General features: G+C 41.1%; 1 protein-coding gene across 1 annotated transcript in view; it reads right to left on the reverse strand.

Annotated features, from left to right (window-relative positions):
- Adam23 (ADAM metallopeptidase domain 23) overlaps nucleotides 1-14,505 on the reverse strand; it is a 153,614-nt gene that overhangs the window by 121,792 nt on the left and 17,317 nt on the right. The gene's annotated exons all lie outside the window — the stretch shown is intronic.

The raw sequence follows: 14,505 nt of genomic DNA on the forward strand, positions 1-14,505 counted from the left end.
ATTAAAGCTTGACTTTAGACTGTTTTGTTTCTCTCGCCCCCACCCCAGATAGAGTTTCCTGCACACCTAAATGAGAAATCACATCAGCACTCTGCTCTTCTGTGGGAGAGGAACTTTCGCTATGTGAAATATCATCAGAATAGGCCAATACAATGTGATGGCACAGCCTTCTGACCTCTGAAAGGATTTGAAGTGTAGCCGCTTAGGAAGACTATGTTTACACCCCCTTGTAAGAGTCATGCATCTGCAAATGATGCTTTCATTCGAAACCCAACAATAATCCCATCTAAACCAGAATCCTATATAGCAGGTGTTAAGAGAGAAGCACAGGTCAAAGAAGTGCCCTGAATAATGTAAATTAACAAATCAATGAAGAAATGTCAAAGTATACTATCCAACATAAAGCGTTCCTTTGTTATCCTATCAAGTTAAAAAAAACAAAACAAACAAACAAAAAAAACAAACAAGGATATAGGCAAAGACCTGAGGCAGAAACAACAGGCAAACTGCCCCTTGCCTGGTAACTGGCAGCCAACAAAAACATCCTCTAAAGACTTGATATTCCCAGTCCCCTCTGTTGCCATTCCAGGCTCCTTGCAGCCCTCTATCCTATTGTTATTTATTAAATGCCCCCCATCCTTCAAAGACATCCCACTCATCCTCCATCACGCATACTCTCGGAAAGAACGCTAGTCCTCAGAGCACAGGAACACTATTTCCCCTCCTCTGTCTGGTGGGACGTTTGCGTCCTTCCATTCCCTCCAAGGCCTGAGCACCACAAGTCACAGGAGTTTTGCAAGTGATTGTAGATTAATGACCCTTCCCCCCAACTGTACAAACCTTCAAATAATTCATCAAACATTTATTGTCAAAGCTATCACCTTGCCACAGCCATAAAAAGGCCATCAATAAAACTATGGTTTTTACATCAGTCAATTCACAACTGCTGGTTACTCAATAAACTCAGTAAATAGAATTTTAAAGGCAATTAACACATACTAAATTTCAAATACAAACCAATAAGTGGTTCTTCCTACCCTAACACCATCAGTCGCCATTTCAAAATCCAAACCAAATAGAACAAGATGCTTGTCCAAGGTTCCTGCATCCAGACATAAAAACAAGAAGCAACTGTCTTCTCAGGTGTGGTCTCTCTCACCTGCAGTACACCATCCACATAGCCAAAAGAAACTACATAATCTTTATATGAATTTATCTTGTATCTCACAAAATCAATTTTTGCTTGAAGACATTTATAGGGATGAATAAATAAAAGATTTTTCAGCTATGGTTTGCAAAAGCTTTCTTTTTTATCTAAAATTTATTTCCTGGGAATATAAGTACTTAAGGATATTTTCCTCATAAAAATATTCTAAGCCTGGTGGTGGTGGCGGTGGCGTACGCCTGTAATCCCAGAACTCTGGAAGGCAGAGGCAGGCAGATTTCTGAGTTGGAGGCCAGCCTGGTCTAGAGAGTGAGCTCCAGGACAGCCAGGGCTACACAGAGAAACCCTGTCTCGAAAAAACCAAATCCAAAAAACAAACAAACAAACAAACAAACAAAATCTCTAACAGGCAACTGCTCACTTGTGGCAACTGGGCTTAATCGGTCTGATCCACAAGACCTCCTAACAAGCCTCCTTATAAACTCTAAGAACCTGATATCGACCCAGAGAAAGCTTCTCTTCTAGCAAATAAGCAATGAAACAAATAAAAACACCACGGGGATCCATTTGGAAGGCAGGGTAGCCTAGTGGTAAACACAGCACATCTGTTTATGCAACTGCTTGCACTTACACAATTTGATCTGCGCTGAGTTTACCCCAAGTCAGCATGACAAGCTTCAGGGTTGCAGAATCCAAGGCAATATTTAGCAAATGGCACTGGGTTTGCCGTCCGCCCTTCCAGGAAGTTCACTGCAGAAGTTCTATGAAGAAGCTTTACAGGCAAAGACGGCTGCTGCTAGACGACACAGTCCCAGAGACCTCAGTGTCTAAGCAGGCACCATTGCTAAGGCTGAGCCACAGTCCAGGCAGCACACCCAGCACAGCAGCTATGGAAAGACTTCTCTGACAAAGTGCTACCTGAATAACGTTTCAAAGGTTAAACAAGAATCCACCTATGAGGGGAACAAAAGATGTATTTTCAAAAATAGGGTAAAAAAAAGTGAAAGTGGAAATAGAGACCTCTTTAGTTTTTAAAAAGTGTGTGTGCCCTGTGGACAAGTAACTTGCAGAGTAAACTTCAATGGGCCTGGAAAGGTGAGTTGCCCACCAGAAGTCTTTGTATGATGTGCTCAGTGACATATGGTGACAAATGTGAACATGGGGCCAAGATGGCCACCTTTTCTCCAAATGCTCATTCCTAGCATTCACTCAGCAGCATCTATTTCACACTGTCATCATCGTCATCATTGTTATCATCATCATCATCATCACCATCACCATCATCATCACCATCACCCTCCAAACATATGAACTAATTACCCTCCGGATTCACTGAGGTTCAGTCACACCAGCAACAACATGCCTGTTTTCCACAGGGGGTTAAAAAAATCTAGCTTGTTATCTGTATCAACAGAGGTGTTTTAACATTTTAACTCACTTCACTTTTAATAGGCAGGCTGCACATTTTTGTATAAAATAAGATTTCTTCTACATACTGATCTTCTTTGCTCATATTATTAAAAAAAAAAAAACCCTGTGAATTAACTTAATAGAGCTGCATCTGTTTTCAATGATGTCATTTTCTTGCACCCTGTGTGTCTGTCTTCCCACCGTTCTTCACAATGCCACGGTATGCACAGCACGGATTCTACGCTCAGCCACGGCTGACAGGGGCTTCTTTCCTCATCCTTCCGTTATCCCTGTGCTGCCCTTGATACCACAGCTAAACAGACTTTAATTTCAGCTAGGGCATTCAATTTATGCGATTTTGTTAACAAAATGATATAGTTTTAAGGTTTGTTTGTTTTTTTTAAATTTGAAATACACAAGACAATCAAGTCAAGGGAGTCCTCCTTACTCTGTGTGCATGTCTATTTATGTGGGTCATTTTTATCTTTGAGGGAGTTTTTTTTTGGTTGGTTTGTTGGTTTGTTTTTCTGAGACAAGGTTTTTCTATGTAGCTGGCTGCACTAGAACTCTGAGATCTGCTGGTCTCTGCCTCCCAAGTGCTGGTCAAAGCCACGCATCACCATGCCCAGCTTTGAGACAGGTTCTTAAGCAGTCAGGCTAGACTCGTGTACCAAGGAACTGAGGCTGGCCTGAATTCCTGCCAGTGCAGGATAAATCATACATTTTTATTTACACACATATAAATATATGCATGCACACATATATGTATGGTTTTACATACACACACAAACACACCTTCCAAATAATAGTAAATTAGCAGAAACAAGTAGGGCGTTGTGTAATTCAGCACAGTCCTTCTGATTGCTCTAACAAGTGTTCAGAACTGACAAGATGCTGCACACCTCTGAAAACACAAAGACCGCCTCCAGCATGGCGCCTCTCTTATAAAGGAGGAACGAAGCGGTGGGGCTTGTATAAAATGAGATTCTCAGACTACTTCAGAGAAGGGTTGGTGAACCCCACAGGAGGGCAGTTGTTTTACCCTTCGGGAGGTCTGTTAAACAGCCTGGTTTTATAATATGCTCTATGTAAAGGCACTGGAGAAGAACACAAACGTTTTATAGCCAGGAAGCTTCGATTGACAAGGAAGAGCACATTTCTGGGCTGGGAATTAGCACCCTGAAGGACTGGAGACAGCTGTTGCTGCAGCACTTTGGTACTTTTCTTTTGAATAAGAATCTGGCCCAGGGAAATTGCAGGCGCTCCATAAACAAGAACAACTACAAGCGATTATACACACAGCCGGCCTTCGCGGAGAGACAATTCACAAGCCTGAAAGTACTCTTTTGTTCGTCTGGCCTTTTTCTTCCTTTTTTTTTCTGTCTAGTAGACGCCATCTAATGCTACCACATTAAGCAACGTTAAAAGCCTGTCCCCACCCTAGGCCAGGTGCAGTTGTAAGCTCTACCATCACACAATGCTGTGGTATAACCCAGGCAGCCTGTATCAGGCGCACAACGTATGCTGAAGAGGAAGAGGAAGCTGTTCTTGAGATTTATATTCACAGACAGTTAATAGACATAAAAATGAAATGAATCACCTATAAAATATATATATAATATATACCTATAAAATGTAAAACGGTCATTTGAGCACATGCATATTTGACATGAAACCATGTTTCAAACAGTATTGCCTACGTTTTGTGGGAGTTGAGCTCTCTATAGTGTGCCTATCACTGTAATTAAAACTGGGAGATAGAAAGTCTACACTTTCCCACTTACAAAACCTAATTTCAGAATTCGGTAAAAAATTGAGAAAGCTGCAGCCCAGAAAGCCTGAGTCATCAGTCTCCACGTTTCTCAGGTGCGATGCTCCACTCCATATGTGGCTTCGGAAGCAGAGGACAATCTGGAAGTGGTTTTCTCTTAAGTATATTGTAATTTATGGAGACGCTCCTTCAAGTAATAAAGGAAACATTAAAGGTGACTTACTAGGGGCTGTCGAGATGGCTCTGCTGTTAAGAGACTTGCTGTTCTTATAGAGGACTTGAGTTCAGTTCCCAGAGTCTCTCAGTCAGCTCACACCCCTTGGTAACTCCAACTTCCGGGGAGGGGTGGGGGATTCAATGTCCCCTTCTGACCTCCTCAGGTATTGCTCTCATGTACACAAAATACACGGAGACACACGTACACAGACATGATTTTAAAATAGAAATAATTGGAACCGACATACTGAGCCCCCTCTCGCTTCTCAATCATCTCAAACCGCCGCCATATTTACCCAGAATGCACAGAAAGGGGGCAGGACACATGTTCTTACTTTTCACATAAGGAAGAAAAACATTTTAAAGGGCTAGAAGATTAAGGGACATTCTTTGTCCAAGGTCACACATCAGAGAAGTACAAAGTACTCAGTGAAAAGAGCCACGTAGGAGTCAGAAGCCCTTAAATCGTCAAGTTTCATCAGTTCCTAGTCACTAAAATATAAATAACAATAGCTTACCACAAGGATATGTATGAGGATTAAATTAGACCATAATGTAACAGGAACTTTCTAGAAAAGCTTGGTCACATAGAAAAGGCTTAATAATTTAAAAAAGAGTAACATAGACTGAGAAAGGAGAAGGGGGAAAAAAGAGAATATATTAACATTTTAGAAAGGGTACAAGTGCCAGCTACCTCAAAATTCCCTCCCACTATATCTGGTTATCTTCTAGCAAATTTCAATGTGCATTTATATTTGGCAAAATTTAAAAATGTTATATTTTTATTAGTCACTACCATTACAGATTATGCTGTGACCTTGTTCAAGTGCTGTGTCTTTGAAACAATATGAATCATTTTCCTGAGAAGAGAAACAGCTGCAAACGGATCACGAAGGCAGCTTTGCAAATTAAGGTAATTTGCTGAACAATTCCTGCCAAGGTACACTTAAATAGGTAGTCCGTGGAAGAGAATATCATCATGTGCTCTTCTATTGTGTTCTAATGCACAGTATTATGAGGTAGTCCATTAACTAGTTGGAATAGGCAATCTACCATGGATGAGCTACTGCAGAAAATGTACGGTTATAGAAAAATTAAGATTCACATTTAAGAAGATGACCATCTGGGACATGAAATGAAAAACAACTGCGTGCAAAATATAATGTACCAATTAAATAATAACAAAAAATTATCTGTCATCATGGGACATATGAGCACGGTTAATCATCAGATTTGGGGTATGGACAAGCATATTAGAATTTGAAGAGGAGGAGTTTTGGAGGCAGAAATAAGTGACAATAGCTTACGGAGGAGTCTCAGCAAGTAGAATTTATATAGCTCCAGCATTTAATAGGATGTAATTAATAAATGTCTCTAATGCTTGCTAACAAACAGATGTATCAGAAACATGCTTTTAAGGCAAAACACAGTGTATACTCGGGTGTTAACATGCAGTTTAGATTGTGGTGAGAATCAAAATTGACAATGTATCAAAAAGCATTTCATGATATCAACAGATGCGATAAAAATATATATAAACCCAAAAATGCTAATATATTTTGATAAGCAATTTATCTTTAGCAGAAACTAGAAAGCTGAAGCCGTGTCCTTTGCCTCCTTTTGTTTTACAGAAAGGAGACCAATACATCAGCCAAGCACTCTTCTCACAGGCCGCACGCAGATCAGCATCCCCCAATGAAAGACGCAGGCCACTGCTTGACTTTGGTCTCTATGCCAACCTCACCAAGAAAGAGGGAGCACGGAGTCTGAAAGAAGCGTGGCCAGTGTTCAATTACTGATGTGATGACACAGAGAAAGGAAACCGTGGCCTTATAGATCCATGGAACTTCTGGCCAATCTTCTGCAAGAACTCCTTTCCAAATTATCCATCTATAAAGAGACCCCGGTTTTATCCACTTCTCATTTCTCACCGTCCTTAAGCCTGAGGCATTCTGAAAGTCTGATACAGAAAACAGGGAAACAAAAGAGACAAAGGCACAACAGACAGTGATGACCCAAGCAAACATTCCAATAAGCAAGCTCCATGATTTATGAGCGCTGAAACTTTCTCTGCAATCTCTAAACAGGAGACAAAGACAAGAAGGCATATGTAATATCATGAGGAAAGAGGGAGCATGAAAAATTACTCCTGGTGATTATCCAGCAGCCCTTCGGGGCTCTATGAATACATCATTGGCAAAGACTCTTTGGACATGTTTATTAAATGTCTTCAATACCCTAACCTTGGGTAATTACTCTCTTTTGTGTATCCAACTTACAGTGCCAACAAGACAGACAAAATCACAAGCCTCCAGAGCAATCTTATTCAGAGGTGAGTGAAGCAGGACCAGCATCGCAGCAGCTGTATTCCTAGGCTTTCAAGTAGTATGTGAAAGGCGAGTAAGAATCCAACTATGACAACAGTTGCCATGGAAGCAGTTTCTTTCTGCTGCCTTCCTGAATGGTAACATTTAATTCGATGCATTAATCTAGTAGCCGAGATGCGACCCACCTTCTTCCTTCTCCTCATAAATTCCTACATCACCTAATGGTACAACTCTCAAAAGGGCCTCCCGCTCCAACTCTTTTGTCCTAAACTAAGAACACAGTCTGTCTCTCTAACCAGAATTCTGAATACCCACTAAATAATTTCAATGAAAGAAAAGAATAGAGAGTCTGGAAGGCATTGTTTATTAGTAGAGCACTGGTGAATGCATGAGGCCCTGGGTTCAATACCCAGCCCCTGAACAAGAAGATAGAAGGAAAGAAGGAAGGGGAGGAGAGGAAGGAAAAGGAGGAGGGAAATAAAGGACAAAGGGAAGAGGGAGAACAAGATACAAGCTTTGGGAAGAGAATAAATTGTGCTTCATGCTTACTGTCTGTGACTTGATACCATTTTTCCAGAATTGCTTATGTAACAGTAGTGCTATCTTAAAAGCTAGTCTGCTGAACACCACACCCAATAACGTCCCAGCCTGCTGCTCCAGTCCTATGACTCAGTGAGCTCCTTTCAACTTCAGCATCTCTCTGGGACAGAAGGCTCTTTAACTCACAGTGGCCACATGAGGATTAGTTAAGAGTTAATCTGAGATGCAAAATGAGAGTCAAGGTTAAGTAATTACACATTTCACCTGAGCACTACTATATCCGGCAAACCATAGATGATAGAGTGTGGATCCAAATATTCATTTCTAGTTCTCCCTCATGAAGAAAACACTAAAGACAAGTAGCTAAGAGGAGACTCAGCAGATGTGTCTACACAGCAAGTTAGAGAAGACACATTTTTTTCTGGAAACCCTAGCTGGTGACTCTCATATCATTCTTCCCAATGACTCTAGCCAACTCTCCACACAATTCTTGTTTCTGTTTGCATGCATTTCCCAGGCTTTGCCTAGGAGACTGCTCCAAGTTCATCCTAAATGTGCAGCTATTTACCTACAGTGTTCCTAAGATGCCTTGACTACTTTCCACAGGATTTATGTCACAAGCTGCCTAACACTTGTGGTATAGCCTCTCTTTTTCTCTATATGAACTCACTTAAATTTATGAAGTTCTCAGGGCTTTCCAGGGTTTGGCTATAGCTGTTTTTGCCCTTTGCCTCTGAACTCTGTCCTCGTCTACAATTACCAATGCATTTCTTTCTGCCCCTTTGGATGGCAAGAATAACTTTCAAACTAGAAGACCTGCCAAAGATTTCCCCCATTTTACAAAGCTGCAGGTGTCATTACACTCCTCAAACCACACCAGGACCTGAGTGTTATTTAAAGTTTTAATTTATGCACATACCTAGGAATTGAGAATTCCAGGAAGAAGCAGCTACCTATGGAAGTCCTAACACAGAAATGTTGCATATGTCAAAGAAGAGCAAAAAAGGCCAAACCCAGTGAGAGGAGTGACAGGGAACAGCTAAAGCTGTGAAGTTTGTGAAGTAATGAGGGTCAGGTGTGTAGGAGCCTACACGCAAGGCGAGATGACTGCCTTGTGCTTTGAATGAAATAAAGTCACAAAGTCAGGATTTGGGTCTTCCATTTTAACAATTCACTCAAGGGTATGGTGTTAACAATGGACTAAAGAAGTCAGGTGACAAGAAAGGAAGCAAAGGGTCTAAAGGGAGGTCACAGCAATAATCCAGGTAGGCGTTTAGTGGGTTGGACCTGGGTGGGCAGTAGAGTTGATCAGAAGTCATCGGGTTCTTGTAGCGGTCAATGGACGCTGCTCACAGGATTGATATGAGTTATGAATGACACAAAGGACACTGAAAGCCACACAGCATTTGTCCTGAGAAATCAAAGGGAGCAGAAAACGCCCTGAGTTAGGGAAGAAGGTGGGAACTCAGGAACTTGCCAACCATTCCACATCTGTTATGTGCATTAGATATTCTAGCAGAGAAGCAGAAAGGACAGCTAGAAACAAGGCCCCTTCCCTTGCTGTTGACAAAAGGCAAACCTTTAGTGAATGTCTACTAAAGGACTAAGAAAACTAAGAAGTAATGAACAAATAAGTCAGCGATCCAGCATATGAATTAATGAACAAATCAATGAACCTTTGGGATACAAAACAGCTCCAGTAAAAGAACTTATTGGGGGAAGGGGCTGATGAGGATAACTAATTGGTTATCAAATACCAAATGATGAGCCCTAAACATGGATACGTTCATGTCTCATTATATGGACTAAGCAGGATATACTTACATGTTTAGAAATGCAGGCACACAGACATACCAATAATTAAAGATAAAAAAAAAAAAAAGCCCAGGAATTTGAAAGAGAGCCAGGTGGGAGGGGGGTTCACATGGGAGAGGTTGGTGACTAGAAAGGAAGGGGAAATGATGCTATTATTATATTCTCAAAAAAATAAAAACTTACTATAAAAATTACTTGGGGAGTATATGCTGCTATGGCAGGAATTAAGAACAGACTCATATTCTCAGCTATATCCCTAGGATATAAATAGCCACCTATAACTCCAGGTCCAGGACATCGGCTAACCTCTGCTGGCACCAGGTACACACGTGGTGTCCAGATGACATACAACAGGCAAAACACATAGGAAGGAGACAACACTTGAAATGTAAATAAAGAATACATCTAATTAAAAAAAGCAATAAAAAATGAAAAAAAGATCATGGAACCATGTCCCCCCACCACACCCCCAGATGACCTATAATATATCACTGTTTGAATAAAAAGTCCCATTGTGAGATGCCTCTAAAAAAATAAAGAACTTTTTTAAGATCTGAGGAAAGAAATAAATTCAGCAGAAAATATGCTCTGTGAAGGAACTAGGAGTTAAGTATAAAGCTAAGGTAAAAGGGGGGGGACTACAAAAATCAACAGAAAGCAACTCTACTCGGGCTTAAAAATCAACATTTCAAGCACACTAGTGATCTTGTAACCCAAGAACTGGTATATACTGTAAAATTTGCTTCCTCAAAAAGGAAATCTTCAGTTCAAAAGCATCCTCCTCAGCAGTCAGATCTTAGCTCTGTCACAAACCACAAAGGTCACGTTCATGTTTGTGTGGATGTTAAGGATTCTCAAGGAATAATAAAATATTTACCTTTGCATTTTTTAAAGTAGCTCTTCATATTTTAGAAGTTCTCTATCATTACTCTCAATATTTCAAATTTGTCACAATCAGACACGCACTGTCACAGACTTTGGGGATTTTGAAAGTCATCTTCATGGAATTTATTTCACCATCTATAGCTTCCATCTCAAAGGCCTGTACTTACACTGGAGAAATTAAGATAGATTTTGCATCCTACTAAATAATGTCATTTTCTAAAGGTCTTCTACTAACTTAGTTTAGTCACCAAGGATTGTATTGTGGGGGCCGGTGAGATTTCTCGGTGGGAAAGTCTGAGTTCAACCTCCTAATCCACAGTGGAATCAGAGGGCCCAAAGTTGTCCTCTGATCACTAACCTCCACTTGTCTACATGTCTGTCTTTCTCCCTCCCTGCTTCTCTCTCTCTCTCTCTCTCTCTCTCTCTCTCTCTCTCTCACACACACACACACACACACACACACACACACACACACACACGTGTGTGTGTGTGTGCATGCACTAGCTCACTGGCACTAATAACACAAAGTTTGTATTGAGAAATGTAGGAGCAAAACAGCCTCCAGACCACTGTACAAAGCTCTGCTTCCTGCATCCATTCCCAGGGCTGATATTTAAGCCAGCATATGAAAGTAAGCAGATTTTTTGTGACTATTTCGTTTTAAACCACAATGACTCAAGATAGTTAATAATCCCAACAAATAAGAAAAAAATTAGGTAATTTTTCAATTTTTTATTATTTTATTTCTAGTTATTTCAAGTGGTTTTATTACCTGAGATAAGCAAATAACTACTTGGGGTGAAATTTAGTTAGTAATGATTGAAGAAGGTACAATGCTATCAATATTATATATATATATATATATATATATATATATATATATATATATATAGCCTACTTAGAGGACATGCATTTTCTAAAAGTAAGCTTATAATAAATGTAAAACTTTTTTCTTACACACACACACAAAAAGAAAAGTACCATTTAAATGAAGACTTTATAGCATATTCTTTCTCCCTTCTTTTTAAATGAACACTAAATTAGTTCCCTACAGGGTGGGTGGGAGAACAGGGAGAGGGAAGGGGGCTTATGTGACTTTCGGGGAGGGGGGCCAGAAAAGGGGAAATCATTTAAAATGTAAATAAAAAAATATTAAAAAAAATTAGTTCCCTACAAAGTCCAAAACTTACAGATTCCATAGGAAAGTTCTGGTAGTCAAGTGACTATGTGTCATTGACAGTTCCCTGTTTCCTAGCTTATAGGTTTGCAGAACTCTGGCCAGGGTTCTCATCCTCAACCTCCTGACACTCTGAGCTGGAAGTCTCTTTGGTAGGGAATGGGGTAGGTATCCACAAAGCCAGCCTCTACCCACAAATGACCAGCACCTGATCTTCAGCGTGGGACAACACCCCTTGGCATTGCTGAATAATCTGTATGAGCCCAAACTTGTTTGAAGTAGTAACAATCCCTACTTCATAAATGCAGGAACTGTGTGAATTTAGATTACACAGAGTCCTTTAACTGTTATCTTCAAAGTCTGTTTGAAACCATCAACAAAGCCCTTCAAATAAACAGGAAGTGACTGAGAAACAAGAAGACAACATTTAGGTTCTTTCTACAGGTAGAGTAAGCCACCTGAGAAGCAGGAGTTTTAAATTTTTACACCCATAGAGATTCCTCTAAATTAAAGTACAGGCTTAAATCTGTCAAACAATCCTTCAAAAAATAATAAAGAAAGCAATAATGCAACTATGTGCATGGTCCAAAATTTCAATCTTTTTTAAAGGATGCTTAAAATTACTTTCTCTCCTCCCGAAGTGACAGCTTCTTATTATCTTTTGAAATGTCATTTGGTGACTCAAAAGAAAACAACTGTAATTTAAACAGCCAGAAATGAGAGGGAGCAGAGTCAGAGCGGAGCCTGTGTTCGGAGGTTACGAAGCTGTCTTTCCACAGCTGAGGCAATATCCTCATGGTGTATGAAACTCCATGGTCCCTGGATGTCATTTGTTCGACGATGGCCCCCATATTTCCATCCCACTCCGACCTGTCCCTGACACCACAGCTGAGTCACTCACAGAGGTCACCAGTCATTCTGTGACTGGGGTGCCCTCTCCTCTTGGTTCTAAACTTCCTTCACAGTTCCCTAGGAAAACAAGCCCACCAGGCATTTCCAGGCTTCTGGGTTAGTTTCTTATGCCTGCTCTATTGAATATCTATAAAAATTTCAGCTACAAACAACACAAATTGTTAGCTAACACTTCTGAATGTCAAAAGTCCAAATCGAAGGCGACAGACTAAAGTGAAGGTGTCAGTGACCACGGTTCCATCTGTGGAGCCGCAGGGAGAACCGATTTTCTTGGTTTCTGTAATCCCAGGAACCACCACACTCCCTGACTCAAGGGTCCCTCCAAGCAAGCGTCTGCATGTGACTGTGGAGTCACATCCTCTTCTATTAGTCTGCCCTATATGGCCTGAGCCTGGTGCTCACGTGAGGCCACCCAGAAGACCCACATGCATTCCAGCCCATCCCACAACCGTCTGTTTACCCATCAAATCTCTTTTGTCGGGGAAGGTGCCATATTCACAGATTCTGGAGATACAGATGTGGACAGCTTTGGGGGAAGACAGGATTCTACCACAGCTCCTTTCCTGTTCCAGCCCAATCACCAGAAAGCTAGACGTTCCATCACTAAATGTATCTACCTATTCATCTCTCAGACCACACTGGTTTTGGCTCTGTACAACTATGAGCAAGCCCCAAGTGGTCTCCCTCTATCCACTCTTGCCCTAGAACTGTCCACCTTGAATAGGACTGCCAGATGACCTTTTTAAAATATGAACCAGGTAATACTACCTTCTTTCCCCTTTAAAACACTTTAGTATGCTCCTAACATAATGAGAAAGAAATCCTAACAAGACCTTTGTCCTCTGGTCCTTTCTTACTTGGAGCAAAGAACACAGCAGGAAATATGAAACATTTTTCCCACAAAATGTCTCTCTGTCCTTCACTATTAACCTGCCAAGGCCTTGCACGCTGAGCATGCGCTCCTGGCGATCCTTCAGAGAGGGATAATTTGTTCCAGCTGCTCTCCCTGGGTCTCCAAGTTCATCTCTCTCTCCAGAGGCCAAAGACTGCAACCTGACACATAATTCTACAACTAAATCCCTTCAAGATCATTTTAAGTGTATAATGCTTGCTAAAATCACAAAAAAAGAAAGGAAAGAAAAATATGTCAAAAGTAAAAGTCAGGAGCTGGGGGAGAAAGGAGCACAGTCTACGGAAACACTTTCACCTTTGCTTGAGGCGGAGAAAAGATAATATCTTAGGCTGATGGGTATCTAAAAATAGGTCAGAGATAAATTATTAAATGTTATAAGAACTAAAAACAGAAATTCGCCAGCCTTTGAAGAGTGCTAGGAAAGAGACTTGCTATTCATTTTTGTGCCACCATGAACTCTGAATTCTTAGACCACATTGGAAAACATGTAAAAGTAACCATGAATTTCGCATGACATATTTATGCCAACTTCACACATGGGAATGTGCTTCTTCATGTAGACCTGCTGTTAGGTTTTCACCTATCGGAACGTTCCTTTGCCCTGGAGTTCCAACGTTACTCTTTGGAATTCTATCACCAGAAACCAAGACACAGAAATGCCTTGCTAAGGACTTCATGACCAGTCAGGGGTGCAGCATGATCCAGGCAGCAGTGCTTCTATTTAAAACCACTCCTTAGCCGCTCCTCTGCTTTATTTTTCAAAAACTCTTTCCACTTTGAGTCACTTTACCCCACTCATTCCTGAAGCCAGCTTCTCCCCTCAGCCTCCTCGGTCCTACATGTTGGTGTGGATCCATGTGTGAGTACACTTAAGCTGTCAATGTGTGCAGAGGTCAAGGGCATCAAATGCCTTTCTCAATGCACTCCACCCCATGTTTTGAAGCAAGATGTCTCACAGAACCTGCAGCTCACTGATTCACCTAGAGCAGCTAGTCAGTGGCACTTGGCATCTACCTATCTCCATGTCCCAAGTTCTGAGGTGACAGACATGAGCCACCACAACCAGCTTTTCTTTATGTGGGTGACTATAGATCCGAACTCAAGTCTTCGAGCTTGCTCAGCAGACACTGCTAAAATGAACCTTCTTCCTACTCTGCCTTGTTCCATTTTCAGATAAATATCCATAATCTATCACTCCTACGCTTTGTCAAACACCCCGGTTTCAGATGGCAGCTACTCCGCAGATGGCAGCTACTCCGCAGATAGAGCCAACCCTGGAAATGATGACAGATCCTTAACTTTACGGAACATATCTCTTTTGGAAGGACATTTCACAGAACTTTTGGGCCAGAGTGTTGTATCGAATGAACTCTC

Source organism: Apodemus sylvaticus, chromosome 9 (genome assembly GCF_947179515.1).
Source record: "Apodemus sylvaticus chromosome 9, mApoSyl1.1, whole genome shotgun sequence".
Taxonomy (NCBI): Eukaryota; Metazoa; Chordata; class Mammalia; order Rodentia; family Muridae; genus Apodemus; species Apodemus sylvaticus.